Consider the following 17,813-nt stretch of genomic DNA (forward strand, 5'->3'; position numbering starts at 1 on the left):
AATAAATTTTATATTAATTAAAATTAAAATTTAAGTATAAAAAATTTAAAAAAAATAATAAAATAAAATAAAAATAAAACTGTAATAAAGATCTTAAGTTAATCAACCCAACCTCTTCGAAAAGATGATTGATGATCTCTTCTTCTTCCGTCGTACTCTGTAGAGCGAACCGACTTTTCTCCTTCTTCTCCTTGGATCCTTAAAACTCTAATATTTTTTTTTTAATTTTTTCTTACTATTCTATTGAATTTTTTTTCCTCTTAAGACTTATTCCTGGATCCCCTATTTATAGATGAATTTTCACCTTTCTTTGGTCACAAAAGGAGTCCTAAAACCCTTAGAAATTGTATAATACCCTTAGAATTAATTTCTGACTATCAGATCTTCAATAGACCACCCAGATTTGATCAAAATCAATGTTTGAAATCCTTCTCTCAGTCAAAATCCACCACAACCATCCGATCGCATGCTTGATTTATTTTCGACCGTCAGATTACGCAAAACCTTCCTCCTTTCAATCAACAACCAATGTGGACCGTCAGATCTACTTCAGATTGAATTTGGACTATTGGATCGTGCAAAACCTTCTATCTTGCCCGTAGACCATATCTGTGGATCGTGAAACTATTCTGTAGACCATGCCCTTACTTTTGTGGATCGAGCGGTCGGTCCACTGTGCACTGAAGGTAATAAAAATTATTTTTAAGGATATTTTTACTCGATTTTTGCTCCAATTTTTATTTGAAAAATAAAAAAAATATGCATTAAATTTTTTAAAAATTTTTAATTATTTTGATGCTTAAATTTTTAATTAAATCAACATCTATTTTTCATAAATATGCTCTAATTTTATATTTTTTAAAATTATCTATTTTTGTAAGAAAATCTAATTTATTTATGAAATTAGATTTTTTAGAAGATGTTAGCACCATAATTATCAAAAATATTTATAATAAATATAAAAATATGCCACTTATTACACCCTCTAACTTGAACTTTGCTCGTCATCGAGTAAAGAAAGAATTTAGAATTAAGTATCGTTTAACTTAAAGTTTTAAATTTCACCAAATAATTTTTAAAAAGGGTCACTGATATCCAGTAGAGCGTGAGTGAGGTATGTTATTGGGGTATTAATACTAATCAATATAAGAGTTAAACTAAGAATACTAAATATTTTTTAAATTTTTTTAAATTATTTCTACCTTTACCTTCATATGGGCAAGTATATTGTTACTTCCGCCCTTCATTTATTGATTGATTTTTTTTTCTTAACATTGTATCGTTATTGAATGTCTTAATCCCTTAAGCTTTCTATTTGACCCATATAATGAGTTTTCAGCCAATGACTCTCAAATCAGACGGCTTTAGGGTACTAGGTATAGAATATCCCTCGGACCTACTTACTCGAATCAAACAGGCTACGAGTTAACACTAGTTTTACAACAAAGCTTCTTTTGCCCTTCATACCTTTTGACGCAAAACTCAATGCTTGCTTAGGCAAAGAGGTCTGGTTACTCAGCATGAAGTACTTGAAAACTTGTCTCTTTTTTTTTTATATGAAGAAACGTATAGTTACCCTACACAAGCCCATAAGAAGTTAACTCTTCTTTGATGCTAGTAAGAAAATTTAAAAATACTCAAAAAAAATTATTTAAGTTTTAAACTTAACTCTTTATTGAGTTTTCTTAGTACTTGATCCCTCAATATCTCACAAACTCTCTAGTCTGTACATCAATTTTTTAAAAATGCTTGGTTTAACTCAATTCTTAAGTGTAATCGGTGCTTAAATGCTAAATACTAACTTACTTGAGGACTTTAAAAATTTAAAATTTTTTTATTATTCTCCCCCCCAACTTAATCGACATTGTCCTCAATGGAGTAGGAAAAATAAAGGGTGCATGCAAAAAAAAAGAAAAAGAGAGATGTCATCTGATCTAGAAGTCTTTTCAAAATTGATTCTCTCTCCAACTTAGCCAAAATTATTTTTAGATTCCTACAAAAGATACAAGGTAAGACTTGACTAACCTAAAAAAATACAAAAGAAAGCAAACATTAGAAATTGATTTGCCTCTCAGAAAGTGCTAAGTTTACCGTCTTTAGTCAGACTATGCCGATTCTTTCATTTACCCAATATCAAATATTAGATTGATAAATTTTAATAGTTTTGGATTGCCAATCTCAGAAAGATGGCCTATAATAAATTTTAATATTTTGTTGTCAATCTTCAGAATGTATTGCACATCCCTGTTCTTAATTGTAGTAAGATAATTCACAAACCCATTCAAAGATCCTTGTTTGTTGAGAATTTCTCTTATTTATTCTTCTAAAATACTCATTAATTGAATTTTTGGGTTAGGAGTTAAGTTTGAAGTAATGGGTGCTGAAAGGGTGTCAGTTGATTCTAAACATATGTACTCAGGTGTAATCAAAGATGACTTCAGTTTTGAAGGAGGTGATGGTTCTAGAGTGGAAGAACCGGCTTCTAGGGCTGAAAGAAATGAGATTTTTGATGAATATATCTCGGATAACTCATCTGCTCTCTTCTTTTCTTTATCTTTTTCACTCAGATCAATAACAATTTTGGGCTCAAGTTCTTCTATTGGGTTAGCCTTAGTACTAACCTCCTCTTCTAAATTCATACTTTGACTAGCATCAGTACTAGCCTTACTCACCTGGACTTGATATGGGTTCTTAAGAATCCTATCACTTTTAAGCTCAGAGATTACTTTATCATTTTCAAATTGAAGATTCTTAAGTGGGACATTGGATTGTTGACTAGGTCTAGGTGGTTGGTGGATAGGTGGGTTGTTTTCAAAATTCGATATTTGTTGGCTCGATAATTGACCTAGTTCTCTCCTCATGGAAGATTCAGCTAATTGACATATTTTTACTTCTAGCCTGGCGAGAGATTGTTGTTGGATCATAATCATTTATTGAAGTTGGCTAAACCTATCATCGACTAGATTGGTCTGTTCAAAAAGTGGTATGATGGCTGATTGTAATAGGATGGCTGGATAGGCTGACTAGGCTGACTTCTATTATAGGCATAGTTTTGGTATTGGGGTCTATTTTAAAAATTTTGCATAGAAGAAATTTGGGTCTGGACCTGAATCTATTGGAGTCTTCAAGAAAAATTGAGATGGTTCCTCCAATCTTGGTTATATGCATTTAAGAATGGGTCATTGACAGTGGAATAACCTTGGGCAGCTTGAACTTGTTCTTGGATGAAAGGTGAAAACTATGCAGCCATGGGATATTCACTCATATGATGGGCTGGGCTAGCATAGATAGAATAAATCTTCTGATAATTGAAAGGTGGTGTGTATTGCACAGGAGATTGTTGATCTAGGACTAGGCATTTATCTATAAGAAGGTTGACTTTATCTAATTTTTGGGCTATCAGGTTCAAATCGACCTTAGGACTAGAGTCAGAATATTTGATCCCATAGAATGATAAAAATATCGATGGGTTATAGATGGAAGGAATAAAATATTTCTTCATTTGCCTAGGTGGTTCTTAGAATTCTAGCCATTTGATTATCATGTTTAACATGGATCAGTCGTTAAATTTCAGGATTAGGTTCAACTAGGTCAGAAAAAATTATACCATGCATATACCAGTGCAAACCCTAATATGTCTGGTTCAATTTTTTTTTTAATTTTATTTTTTAAGATGAGGGAGAAAGAAAAAGAGAAGAGAAAGAAAGAGAGAAGTTCTAAAGGTAAGATCCTTAAGAAAGCCCTAGACCTAAAGACGAAAGGTGAGAAGAATTAGTTATGGTTGAGTGTTAATTGTAATCAAATTAGCAGATAATTAAACCTAGACACCTATGGATTTCTTAGACCTAACAGTTCTATATAGAGTGGCTTAGCCTAAATGCAAATTGGGTTTGTTCTCACTTCCTTCAACTAGCCAGGTAAGAGGTGGGGCGTGGGGGTCCCCCCGTTGCTTGCCTTAGACAATAATTAAATTGGTCGGATAAGCTAACGGAACCAATTAAATAACCATGAGTCCACTTAGGCTGAGCTTTTGTAACCTCTTACCTTAGACACCAGTTTCAGGGGTGAGTCCAAACTCATTTTGTACTTGACTTCACCACAATACTCAAACTAAACTCAATTGATCCTAAGGGCCAATGTCTACTGAATTTTAATTAGGTTAGGGTTAATGCGGGATGCTGGTTGGTTGTTTTTGGGTTAAGGAAGGGTGATGAAATCTCGATCTTATCTTGTTATGAGTGTTGCCTTTAAATTAATTTGAGATGAATATGCATAACCAATTTCAAATAAGGGGTTCTATGCAACTAAATTAGATACGTAAAATTAATCAAACTTGAAAGCTTACCTTGTCTCCAACAATCACCAAAAATAAATCTAAGATGATGAATGCTTCTAAAAATTAAGTTTCTACTCTTGTCATGCAATTTTTATTAGATTTATATGGGTAAATTTTAGGTTAATTTTAAAAAAATAGTAATTAATACTAAAAAAAATAGTTAGGGTTAGAGTTAGGATTGATCTCACCAAGCAAAAGTAGAAGTTTTCTATCTCTTTTTTTTTGAATTTTTTTTTTTTTATAAAAAAAATCAAAAAAATTAGCAAGCTATATTTATAAGAAAATTAAAAAAATTAAATATTAAAATTGATGCCCTTCCCAGTAATGGCACCAAAAATTGATATGATCGCGATGTTGTCGTTAAGATACCATGATTATCAATCTAATTTTGACTTCAATAAAAATTAAAAATATATAAAAAATAGTGAGTCGGATCGAATCCACAGAGAAGGTAAGATTTTGATTTGAAATTTTTGATTTTATAAAAAAAATAAAATTTTGAAGAAAGTAATTTAAGTCAAAAAATAAAAATAAAAAGTATAAAAAATCAATCGGATACTTAGATCTACTATTTAAATTCTAGCATCTACTTATAATAAAAATAAATAATAAAAATTTAAAAAGTATAAAAATAAATTGATACTAAGATCTACTAATTAGATCCTAGCATTTACTTACGAAAAAAAATAAAAGATAGAAATTTAAAGTACAAAAAAATAAATTTTTACATTAATTGGAATTAAAATTCAAGTATAAAAAATTAAAAAATAATAATAAAATAAAATAAAAATAAAATTATAATAAGGATCTGAAGTTGATTAGTCCAGTCTCGTCGAAAAAATGGTTGATGATCTCTCCTTCTTCCATCATACTCCGTAGAGCAAATCGATTTTTCTCCTTCTCCTTGGATCCTTAAAGCTCTAATATTTTTTTTTTAATTTTTTCTTACTATTCTACTGACTTTTTTTTCTTCTCTCAAGATTTATTTCTAGACCTCCTATTTATAGATAAATTTTTTACCTTTTTTTGATCACCAAAGGAGTCCTAAAACTCTTAAAAATTGTATAATAACCTTAGAATTAATTTTTGACCGTCAGATCTTAAATGGACTACCCAGATCTGATCAAAATTAATGTTTTAAATCCTTCTCTCAGTCAAAATCCACCACAGCCATTCGATCATGCGCTTGATTTATTTTTGGCCATCAGATCATGCAAAACCTTTCTCCTTTCAACTGGCAACCAATGTGGACCGTTGGATCTACTTCAGATTGAATTTGGACCATCGGATCATGCAAAACCTTCCACCTCACCCGTAGACCATGCCTGTGGACTGTGAAGCTATTCTGTGGACCGTGCCCCTGCTTCTGTGGATCGAGCGACCAGTCCACCGTGCATCGAAGGTAATAAAAATTATTTTTAAGGATATTTTCACTCTATTTTTGTTTTGATTTTTGTCTAAAAAATAGAAAAAAATATGCATTAAATTTTTTAAAAAATTTTAATTATTTTGATACTTAAAAATTATTTCTCAAAAATTATTTTTGAAATTATTTCTCAAAAATTTCTCAAAAACTTGCCATGTGCCATGAGGCTCTTGATGGGTGTGAAAAATTAGCTAGGGGCATGAGAAATTTTTTAGGGTGTGAGATGGCGCGTGGAGGGGGTGCGAATCATTCCTGAAGGCAACCTATCGCTAAGTATTTAAAGAGGGTGTGCTGGAGGGATTTGATTCATTCAAATTTTTAATTCTTTCTTTCTTTCTAACATTCTCTCTCTATTGTCTAATTAATCTCTTCTTTCTCTTATTAGGACAAGTCCAAAAATAGTAAGGATAAGTCTGATTTTAGGATAGGAGCCTAAGAAGAGAATTAAGGAAGATAAGAAGAGAAGAAAGATAGGGATAGGAAGGCTAGGAGGAGAGGAAGAGGGTCTTGAGGTCTTGATGCTCAAGAAAATTTTTAAAGTGAGAATTTTAGAAGAAGAATTATCTCAAGTAGTTGATGTCCTGATCATAATCTTGTGTGGATCATCGTTGGAGGGTGAACACTTGGGCACCTGATGGAGGTTTTGCTGAATTTAGAATAAGCACTGCAAGTATTCTTCTATAGCTTGAATTTTATTATGTATATATGTTATATAATTGTTAATCATCAAGAAGATACTGGTTTATAGGTTTAATATTTAAGATTTTATAATTTAAATTTTTAAAATCCGTTATTCTTTCGCTGTGCATGTCCACCCTAAAATCCTACAGTGGTATCAGAGCCTGCCTTGTTTGGTTCAATCATATATATATAATATTTATATAATGCATATTATGATTCATGCTATAACATCATTTATGTCATTAATTATGCTTTCATATGATGATGATGCATATATGATCCACCACTTCATCATCCTGACATAAGGTTGTCCTGGCATAATGGGGTTATGCTGCAAGGTTGTCCTAGGATGATGGAAGTCCATATGTTACACTTGCACATGTAGAATATTTTAATGTTGATACATAAATTAGCATTATATAGTTAGAATGTGCATGAGATCAAATAAAAATTCTCATTAAAAATTAGATTAAGTGGTAGTGATATGCAACTAGGGTTAACCAATTTTTGATCAATTGATCAATTGGTGTCTAGGAAAGTGCTACAGGTGGTTCTTTAATTGATTCCCTTGTCTAATCTGGTTAATTTATTGGTATCTAAGAAAAGCAGCGGAGGGACCCCCACCTTACTTACCTGGTTAATTTGATTAAGTGATCTTGATATTGAAAAATCCTAATGTTGAAAACACTACTAGGGGCCTTCCTTCATGCTAGGTTAATGTTACATCATGAACTATGGCTAGTTTGTTGTGTTAACACAAGGCTTGTCATATGGATTGATATAATATAATCCTGGTGCATAAAAAATGCTTACGATAATTTTAGATATACTGCTTTGTTGTGTTAACACAAGGGTAGTTATATTCAAATTTGACTGTATTGAAATGAAGGGTCTTACTTAACTAAAATATTATAGCTTGTTGTATTAACACAAAGCTAATAATATTTTAGAAGCCAAGATATGATATTGAAAATTGTATGAGATACAATTGAAAAGAGTTTCCTACCTATAAACTTATAAGGGTTTGTTGTGCTAACACAAGATCATTATGAGTAATTAGGATCTCAATCCCACTAAGATAAATATGTAATATGTCTTGTTCATCATAGTAGAGGGTTATGATGTTCAATAAAATAGTGAGAGGCATAATTAAATCTAAAGACCTTATTTAATTGTGTGAGTCAACATGAGTTGTTTGCTTATGTAATGTTCTTTATTTAGTATAGATTAATTTTTACAAATGGCATCTTCACTATCATTGCGAAAAATTTTAAATTTCAACAAGTTGATCAGTCCCAATTATGTGGACTGGTTGAGAAATTTAAAAATCATACTCACTTAGGAGAAGCTTTTCTATATTCTTGATGTCTTCGAACTACAAGAGGTTAGAGATGATACCACAGAGGAGGAGGTATCCACATATAGGATGTGGAAGAATGACAGTTTGACTGTCAAGTGCATCATACTGGCCTATATGAGTAATGAATTAAAGAGACAGCATGAGAGCATAGATACTCAATCCATACTCCTCAATCTTAAAGAGTTGTATAGAGAACAGAGTAAGATTACTAGATATGAGATATCTAAGCAGTTATTCCATGCTAGAATGACTGAGGGGTCATCCATACAAGATCATGTCCTAAAGGTCATTGATCTGATCACTAGATTGGGTTAACTAGGTTTTGTGATGGATGGAGAATTAAGTCAGGATTTGATCCTGCAACCTCTTTTCGAGTCGTTTGCTGAGTTTGTCATAAACTATCACATCAATAAACTGAATATCTTTTTGTCTGAGCTGTTGAATATGCTCAAGACAGTTGAGAGTCACATTAAGAAAGAAAAGGCTCCACTTTTTCTTATGGGTAAAATATCTAAGAAGAAGTCAAGTTTTAAGGGTTCAAAGAAAATACTGAACCCTAAGTATAGCAAGACGAAGAAGAAGGGGAAGAAAGTCTCTGGATAGGGTACCTGCTTTCACTGCAGTAAGGTAGGCACTGAAAAAGAAATTACAAGTTATATCTTACAACTGTAAAGGCAAGTGCAAGCGACGCATCAAAAGGTATGTATGAGATACATATGATTTTGTCATTAAGTTCTTCCAATTCAGACTCTTGTGTATTGGATACTGCTTACGGTTCTTATATCTGTAAGTCATTGCAGGGGTTGCAGAACATTGAAGTGCTGAAAAAGGATGACTTCAAGCTCTACGATGCTGGAGGAGAGTCCATCCAAGCAGAGGCTGTAGGGATATATATGTTGAAGTTACCTTATGGGAAGATCTTAGAACTAGAAAACTGTTATTATATGCCTAAGATCATTAGAAACATTATTTCTGTATCGTTGCTATTGCAACGAGGTCATGAAATAAATAGAAAGAGCAATAGTTGCTCAATTTTTTTTTAATAAAATTTTTTGTTATGGCATTATTAATAATAGTCTTCTGATTCTATCTAATGATAATATTTTTCATATTAATGAAAGTAAAAAATGAAAGAGAGAAGAGATGAATAATACTTTACTTTAGCATTGTCGACTTGGTCATATAAGTGAGACAAGGATTAACAAGTTATACAAAGTAGAGTTCTTTGATCCTTATGATTATGAATCATTAGGTACTTGTAAATCTTATCTTATGAGAAACATGACTAAGACTCCATTGAGTGGACATGGAGAAAGGATAAATGATTTATTAGGATTTGTACATACTAATGTATGTGGTCCTATGACAACAAAAGCCAGAGGAGGATACTCTTATTTTATAACATTCACTGATGATTTATTTAGGTTTGGATATGTGTATCTTATGAAACATAAATCTGAAGCTTTTGATAAATTTAAAGAGTATCAAAATATGATCGAAAAATAAACTAAAAAAAATATTAAAATCTTTTGATCCAATCAAAGAGGAGAATACTTATCCAATGAGTTTCTAGATCATCTTAAAGAAAATAAAATTCTCTTAGAATAGATCTCTCTCTATACACCATAGCTAAATGGTGTAGTAGAAAGGAAGAATCGCACTTTATTAGATATGGTGCGGTCCATGATGTGCCTTACAGATTTGCCTATTTTCTTCTAGGGATATGCCCTAAAAATTACTGTCTATATCCCAAACAAAGTCTCTTCAAAATTTATGCTAAGCACTCCATATAAGATATGGAGAGAAAAGAAGCCTAATCTTAAGTATCTTAAGATATGGGGTTGTCCAGCTTATGTTAAAAGAAACTTTGGACAAAAGCTGAGTGCTAGGACAGATAAATACTTATTTATACATTATCCTAAAGAGAGTATAGGATAAATCTTTTACCATCCTACTAAACAAAAGATGTTTGTCAGTAAATATGTCACTTTTATGAAAAAAGAGTTTATCCTAGAAAGAGGTGGTGGGAAAAAAATTGAACTTGAAGAAGTTCAAGACCTACAAATGCAAGCACAAGATGATCCTCAATCAGAAATATCATTAATGAAGTACAACCATAAAATACACAACCTCTCTGAAGGTCGGATACAGTGTAGAATGCACCTATAAGGTATGGGTTCGTTATTGAGAATAATGAAGCCCACATCATTGAGAATGATGAACCTTTGACCTATACGGAAGCCATCATGAATAGAGACTCAGACAAATGGCTAGAGGCTATGAAATTTGAAATGAACTCCATGTACTCCAACTAAGTGTGGACTTTGGTTGATGCATCAGAAGGTGTGACCCCTATTAGGTGCAAATGGGTCTATAAGAAAAAGATTAGAGTAGATGGTCAAGTTGAAACCTATAAAGTCAGATTAGTGGCTAAAAATTTTAGGCAAAAATATGATATAGATTATGATGAAACATTTTCATCTATTGCCATGCTCAAATTATTGAAAAATATATCCTAAAGCCAATCGTGTGACGATTGTGCTAATTATAAATATATATGAATTGATAAATAATAAAAGTTATTTGATATTTTTTATCACAAGGTTATATTTTCTAACAAACTCTTATATTGTGATGAAGTTCTTAGGACTACTTTGATCGATAAAAAAAGATTTATCGCATAGTTCTTAAACTGGTTTGCGACCAAATGATATGCTATTACTAGGACGATAGCGATATCAAGTATAGGTCGTTGTGTGCCATATGCGTTGGTTGTCCACATAATCAAATGGTATGGAGATACTGATATGGTATGCAGGTGAGATATAGGAGTACATTATCACTGAACGTGACCAACTGCGGAGCACTCTGCTGTCAAGGGTATTTCGCGAAGGGTATGGGTATAAGTGTCCCTCTGACCTGAGATCACCACGGTGACTTATAAGCAACTCACTATACTTTGGTGTCGGACTAACTGAGTTTCTAATTCAATGATGGAAGATTTTTGAGTATAGTAAAGTACTTATCAAGTCGATGCATGAGTCAAGATGGGATTGATCCCTTCGAATTAGTAGGAGATATGCATCAGTGTATTTCAATTTAGCAAAATCAGGGTCCAGATAATTCATGTGATGGATTTTAAAAAAATTAAAATATAATGTGGATGACTTATTTAAGATTGACAGCTAAATTTTTGATCATCCTCGAGCATTAGGATCAAAAGGATGAATTATACAGTAACCATATGTCAATAGGTTCTTGAATGTTTCTTTGCCTTCATTCGACCTATCCAGATGCTGGGTCACCATTGCTAAATAGTTATATTGATTGATTTAAAAAGGTGTTCCTATGCTATTGACTTAGGTTCAAACCTATAAGGTCACACTCAAAAGAAGTTTTTGACTGATCATGTAGCTGATCAATGATTGAGAATCTTTCAAGGGCTTAATTGTCAATTCAATTGATAGTTAACCTTATGCAAAAGTTATAATAAATTAATTCATCAAGTGTTAGTGAATTAATGAAGGATTAATTAACAATTAGATTGTTGATTAGCTCAATTTAATTGAGCAAAGAGAATTAAATAAAATCTAATTGAATTAGATTCAATTAGGTTTGACCCGATTAGGTTATAAGATGACCTAATCGCTAAGGGAGAATTATCTCTGATTTGATCAGGACATTGATTTAGTCAATTTTTAATTTAATTAAAATTTGATTAAAAATTTATAAACTTAATTAGATTGAATTTTATATATTTTATTTAGACTAAATGATAAGTAGTATATTTTATATTTATTAAAGGTATTTTTGGTAATTTATTATGCTAATATTTTCTTAAAAACCTAATTTCATGAATAAATTAAATTTTTTTATAAAAATAAATAATTAAAAAAAAAAAATAAAATTAGAGCATTTTTATGAAAAATAGATGTTGAGTTAATTGAGAATTTAAGCATCAAAATATTGAAAAATTAATGAAAAATTTAATGCATATTTTTTTAATTTTTTAGACAAAAATTAGAGCAAAAATTAAGTGAAAATATCTTTAAAAATAATTTTTATTATCTTCGATGCACGGTGGATCAATCGCTCGGTTCACAGAATCAGGAGTGCGATCCACAGGAACGGTTCACGATCTACGACGCGATCTACGGATGGGGTGGAAGCTTCTTCATGTGATCTGACGGTCCAAATTCAAACTGAACCAGATCTGATGGTCCATATTGGTTGCTGGTTGAAAGAAGGATTCTTAGGCACGATTGGATGATCGAAATTCGATCCATTGCTCGATCTGACGGCCAGCATCATTTTTGACTGTGGATAGAAAATAAACTATTGGAAATTGTGTCTCAAAGTCAATCGTCAGCCTGTTGATGGTTATACTTATCATTGTAATTGTATATGAATTATTGAATTAATAAATATTATTTGATTTTTTCATCACTGTATACATCTCATTTTGAACTCCTATTATGTGATGAAGTCCTTAAGACTATTTGATTCGATATAGGAGGATATATTGTTTAGTTCTTAAATGAGTTCACGATCAAATAATATGCTATTACTAGGATGATAGACATATCAAGTGTAGGATGTTGTGTGCCACATAGGTTGGTTGTCCTCTTGATCAAGGAGCGTGGAGACACTGGTATGGCATGCAGATGAAATATAAGAGTACATTTCACTGAACGTGACCAACTCTGGAGCACTCTGCTATCAAGAGTCACTCCGAAGGGATATAGATATAAGTGTCCCTCCGACATGAGATCACCACAGTGACTTGCAAGCAACTCACTATGCTTTGGTGTCGGACTACCTGAATTTTTAATTCAGTGATAAAAGATTTTTAGGCATAGTCAAGTACTTGTGAAGTCGGTGTGTGAGTCAAGATGGAATTGATCCCTCCGAATATGGTATAGCATGCAAGTAAAATATAAGAGTATATTTCACTGAACGTGACCAACTCTGGAGCACTCTACTGTCAAGAGTCACTCCGAAGGGATATAGGTATAAGTGTCCCTCCGACTTGAGATCACCACGGTGACTTGCAAGCAACTTACTATGCTTTGGTGTTGGACTATCTAAATTTTTAATTCCATGATGAAAGATTTTTGGGCATAGTCAAGTACTTGTGAAGTCGTTGTGTGAGTCAAGATGGAATTGATCCCTCCGAATAAGTAGGAGTTAATGTATTAGTGTGTTTCAATTCAGTAAAACCTTGGCCGAGGTAATCCATGTGATGGATTTTAAAAATTGAAATACAATGTAGATGACCATATCAGAGTTGGCAGTTAAACTCTAGGTCACCTTGAGCATTTAGATCAAAGGGATGAATTATACGGTAACTATATTCAAATAGTTTCTTGAGTGTTGCTTAGCATACATTTGGCCTATCCGGACATTGGGTATCATTGCTAGATGGTTACTCCGATTGATACAGAAATCAATTTTTGTACTACTGGCTTAGGTTCGAACTTATGGGGTCACATACATTAGAAGTTCTTCTTCGATTACTTGGCTAATCTGAAGAGTCCTAATCAGTGGAGACTCTGGTGAAGAGTCCCACTTGATGGGGACTCTGCTGAAGACTCCCACTAGACGGGGACTCTAGAGAAGAGTCCCACTAGACTTGGACTCTATTATTAATAGAAGATTAATTAATGATTATATTACTAATTAGCTTAATTTGATTAAGCATTAAAGTATAAATCAAGTCTGATTGAATTTGATTCAATCAGGTCAAGTCTGATTAGGTTATTAGATGACCTAATCGGTAAGGGAGAAAAGATCTTGATTTGATCGGATCTATGGCTCAATTAATTTATTGATTTGATTAAATTTAATTAATATTATAAGAGCTTAATTAGATTAGGTTCATCATATTTTATTTGGGTCTAATTGGATTGGATTTGAAAGAAATCCAATTGGTTGAACCCTAGAGTCCCAAATGAGTAGGACTCTATCCCTAGTGCCACCTAAATTGTCTCACATCTTTTCTCACCAAATAAAATCTATTTGTATATGAGAAAACTAGAAAATAATACTTCTTTTATCACCCATTAAGGATAGAAAGTAGTTGGTTTTGATTTGAATTCGAATTAGTTTGACTTTTAACTTAAAACCTTATCTATATCCTTCCACACGTTGGCTGCTTTTGAAGGGGTCTATTGTGTATGAGAGAAGGAGGTCTTCCTAACTGATTTTCATACTTAATTTTCTTTGATAAGTCCCTCTTTAAGTTAGATAAGTATGAGAAAAAGTTAGAGTCAAATTGAAATTCAAAAGAATTTGAATTGCAACAAACTCCAGTCCTTATCCTGTTTTATTTGGTTTGTGCGACAACCATAAAAAGGCCACAATTTTGTATGCCAAAAGAAAAGAGCTCTTCACCATGAGATACTAGAGAGAAATAAGGTTAAAAATACTTCTTTGGGACATGAGGATTGGATGGGTTCTTTTCCTCCTTGGTGTGAACAAAAGAGGAGACTGTTCTCCTCTTGGGTGAGAGACCTAGAACTGTTCTGGATTTTTGGATGAGGAAAAAATTAAAGAGAAGAGAATCTTTATTTAAATTTTCTCGATCATCCAATATCCTTCTCTGATTCATCTTCAATATTAGAAAGGTTTGAAGTGATCGAAGAAGGAGATCAAGTCAGATTTGCGATCAGAAATCGACTGCACGAGCTAGCACTCCTGCGGAGGATTGATCGATCCGAGGGGCTTCGTGTGGACCATCCATAGAGGTCGGACGCTTGTACGACTGCTCAGTATCAGTGAGAGCTTCATACCATACTTTTTAGTAGCAAAGATCATCAACGTATTAAAAGATGATGAGTTCTGAACTCTACCAATATAATCTAAATGTTAGATCAAATTCAGAGCATCGATGTGATCGATGCAGTTTTTTATTTTATTTCAGATTTTATATATAAATTTTTTATATCATATATTCTTAATGATAATTTAGATATGATCTAAAGTATATTTAAAAAATTAAAATATTTAATTTTTTATTATTTCACTATAAAATTTTAAAAATACATACTTTGAACTATCCATTTTTTCTTCATATGGTATTAGAGCAACATTTCTTATGACATAAATTTTTTGCACATAATCTAATTTTAATTATTTAGATTAGATCTAAATAGTTAATTTTGAGTCTGAGTAGTATAGTAATCTGATTGGATAGATCCTTATAGCCGTCCGATCATAGGTGAAATCAGGATTTCACTATCCTCTTTACCCATTCGATAGGATCTCCTATGGCGTGTAGGGGTGCTGTGCGGTCTTTTTCATGATGATGAACAATGAAAAAAAATTTAAAATTTTATTTTAGATTTAAAATAATATATATTAGATCTGAAATTAATATTTTTATCATTAGATAATTGATTGTAAAAATATTTTATAAAATTAAAAATTATTTTCAAACATTGAACCCGAACCTATATCAGCTTAAAATTTAATTAAGAATTAAGCGATCTAGATTTGAGAATCAAAGATCTAAGGCATTAATTTCATAACTCATGGGTTAATGGGTTAGCTCGAGTCAAGTCTATTTAACTGGGTTAGACCTAGAATTAGAAATCATTGATAATGGATCATATTAGTAATTGATCAAATCTAATTAAAAGTTAATTCTAATTGAGTTAATTTCTTCTCTTGATCAATTTCAATAGTTGTAGTTGGTCAAGTTCATGTCTTGATTAAACCAATATGGACCTTGATCATAGCTCTGTGGTCGAATCCAAGTCTATAAGTTGATCAAATTAAAAATGACTAATCAGTTGGTGTCTAAGGTAAGTATGGCAGCTTTGATCGATGGTCATTAATTGGGAGCTACTCATATAGATTGAGTCTATGTCGAGTTAATGGCATATCCCTCCCATCGATCTCACTTACCTGGCCAACATGATGAATCATATTTTAATTAGAACACTTAATGATTGGAGTTGATGTATGCTAACTAAAAAATTAGTATGACTGATTTAGGTGTCCCTAGTTCAATTTGTCTTGAGTCCTCTTTATGACTTGGTAAAGCCAGTAGGAGGATTCATGACTGGTTGGCAGACCAGCTTATACCTTATCTTTTTAAATCCGACTTGTTGAAGTCAGTGGGAGGATTAAGATTAACTGGTCAAGTTTTATCTCATCTCTCAATTCAACTAATTAAATCTTCTAAAATTATTAGGTCCTTAAAATGAAATAGTTATGGCGATAACTAGATCATAGCCTCCCATTAAGTTGGATGATAATGAGTCCAATGGTTTTGATGATCATTAGAGGTGCCACATGCCTGGTGCTCATCTGGCTGTCGGAATTATCATTCATAATATGTTGTTTTAGTTGTGTCTTTCTGATAATGATTAGGTTGGCCAAGCCACACTCGGGCCTAGTCACTCATTTGTTAGATACACTAAATTCTAGCATGTTAATGGTTGGATCTAATTAGAACCTTCAGTGGAGGTGCCACACACTTGCTGAAGAGATGTCTGGGGCAAAATTGAATATTAAAAATTGTTTGATGAAATAATTAGTTAAGAACCTATCCGTAGGTACACAAAGGTTAGTCGAACCACACTCGGGCCCATGTGCAGTCCATATGGATTCTAGTACCCATTAAGAAATTAGTGTAATTCCTTGAATTGAAGGTAGAGGCTATCAATTCGAATAAAATAGTGGGAGAGCTTTTAGGCTAAAATCTATATCTTTAGACTTAATCAATTCATATACTAATTAGGTTTTGGTTTTTTTTTTGCAGTTATGGCCACCACCTTATCGCTCCGATCACTATTAGATAGTGATAAATTGATGGGATCAAATTTTGATAGTTGGTATCGAAAGCTCAAAATAGTCCTGGAGCACGAACGGATCTTGTATGTAATGATAGATCCAGCACCTGAGGAACCAGCTTCAAATATGCGTAGCACGGTCAGAGATACTTATCAAAAGTGGCTCAACGACCGAACTATAGTTCATTGTATTATGCTGGCAGTGATGAATGATGAGTTTAGCCATCATTTCGAGAATGCTCAGCCATAAGATATGTTGTAAATATTGAATGAGTCCTTTGGCACACCCGATGATGTTGAGAGGCATAAGACTAGTTGTGCCATCTTCAACGCTCGAATGAGAGAAGGAGCATCAGTCGCTGATTATGTATTGTACATGATCGAGATGATTGAGCACCTAAGCAAGCTCGACTTTCTCCTGCATGAGCAGTTAGGGAAAGATGCTATTCAAAACTCTCTGACCAGATCCTACCTCCCTCTCCTTACTCATTTGCGAATGACAAAGTCTGCAGTTAACTACCACGGTTTGCTGGGGTCACTGCAAAACTTTGAGAAGGATCACTAGCTCCAAAAAGAGTCGGTGAATGTTGTGGGAGGGTCTTCTTCTGGATGTCGATCCTTTAAGAAAAGAAAGAAGAACAAGAAGAACAAGAAAATGGTGCAAAGTGCTGGGGCACCCAAATCCAGTCAGACCAAGAAATCCAAGTCCGACCAGAGTTAGATGGAATGCTTCTACTGCAAGAAGCAGGGGCACTGAAAATAGAATTATCCTCAATACATTACCTCCCTGGATTCGAACAGATCGAGAAAGAAGCAAGTTGTTGCTAGACAATGTAATTATATGATAACACCTTGTAATTTCTCAATTTGTGATTCTACTACTTGGATATTAGATACCGAAAGTCCTTTTAATATTTGTAATTCATTGCAAGGTCTATAGATCAGTAGGAGATTTGAAAAAGATGAAAGATTCTTTAATGTTGGAGTTGGAAGACTAGTTTCAATTCTAGCGTTAAGGACTATTAAGCTTGTATTTAAGTCTAATGTAATTGTTCTAAGTGAATGTCACTTTTGTCCTTCTTTTTTATTGAATATTATTTCTGTAGGCCTTTTGGTCATATACGATTATAAAATTTCAATAAAAAAAATAATTTTAATATCATTATGGATGATGTTAATGTGATAAATAGACAACTGAACAATGGTATTTAC

Source organism: Elaeis guineensis, chromosome 14 (assembly GCF_000442705.2).
Source record: "Elaeis guineensis isolate ETL-2024a chromosome 14, EG11, whole genome shotgun sequence".
Classification (NCBI taxonomy): domain Eukaryota; kingdom Viridiplantae; phylum Streptophyta; class Magnoliopsida; order Arecales; family Arecaceae; genus Elaeis; species Elaeis guineensis.